Below are 1336 nucleotides of genomic sequence, written 5' to 3'. Positions count from 1 at the left end.
CAATGTGAAATATGGGCCTTTGACTTTCGCTTGAAAAATAATTCAACACAGCAATGATATTTGAATTTGTTGTAATTTATTTGCATGAGTTGAAAAACGCTCGATCAATCTCATATTAATCTCATTTATATTTCCCGTTTTTATATTATATAGCAAGTAACATGTCTCAAAAAAGAATTACGTACATAAATACTTTCCTTATAGCAATGGTATATAAATGAATGTATGCACAACAAAATAAAAATATTATCCTTTTAAAAAAATAATAATAACTTTTATTTATGTACTAGTTTTCGCCCGCAGGTTCTTGTTCGAGCAAAAGTCCACGGGGGAAACCTAAATCTTTTATAACAAAAACCGGGACAAAAAGTAGCCCATGTGTTAATCCAGCGCTTGCTTTGTTTGTTTACCAAATTGAGTCCAAATCTGTTCAATGATTTTCGCTATTCGATTTAAACATGTACTCATAGTTTGTATTTATATTAACAGGCTTTAAGAAAAAAATATGAACATTCATTAAATATTATATTGCTATATGTCAAGTTTCACCAATGCTGACTAATATGTCATTGACCTTACTTTCGGTAATTTTTAAAATCGACTTTATGATCAAACAAAAGCTGACTAATTAATACCTTCAAGGTCCGCACCGCTTTACGGGTGCCTAAATGTATATACACTTACCCAAAGCAATTCACACGCTTGAATAACCTCTTAACCCGTGAGGTAGCTGAATGTTTGCCGGCAAACATTGACAGCTACGCGTGTGACGGAAAAATAACCTTATTATGTAGTATATATGTAGTATATAAGGTTATAATCCCGTGACACACGCAAATGTCATGTAGCTGTCATGGCTCGCCGGCGATTCACGAGAGACCAAGAGTTAAAATAATGTTTTTTGTATTTATCTTTTTTATATTTTAAAATATCTTTAATGATCCTCGATGGCAATGGAGTCAGTTAAACGCCAGCCAACTAGAATCATTATGTCCCGCAAGGATCGCCATAATATAATGCAATGCAATGCGGCGTATCGAAACCGACAATATAAGACGAATACCTAAATTTGAATTGTTGCTTATGTTGTTGATCTATATTTCAAATGTAACGAAAAGAAAATCGATGAAATAAATTTACATCCCATAAATAAATTTATCGAAAAATATATCCAGCATTAATCCAATGATTCTGGTGTAGACAGACATAAAACAATTTTCAATATGGCGACCCACACTACATATTCACACTATAAATGAGCTAAGTTATATATTTTCCGCGAGAATCATTCCTTGCAAAATCTATTTTAATTTTTCTTTTTTTTAATATCTTATTT

This window comes from Manduca sexta, chromosome 17, assembly GCF_014839805.1.
Source record: "Manduca sexta isolate Smith_Timp_Sample1 chromosome 17, JHU_Msex_v1.0, whole genome shotgun sequence".
NCBI lineage: Eukaryota > Metazoa > Arthropoda > Insecta > Lepidoptera > Sphingidae > Manduca > Manduca sexta.
Note: the sequence above shows the minus strand (reverse complement) of the source record.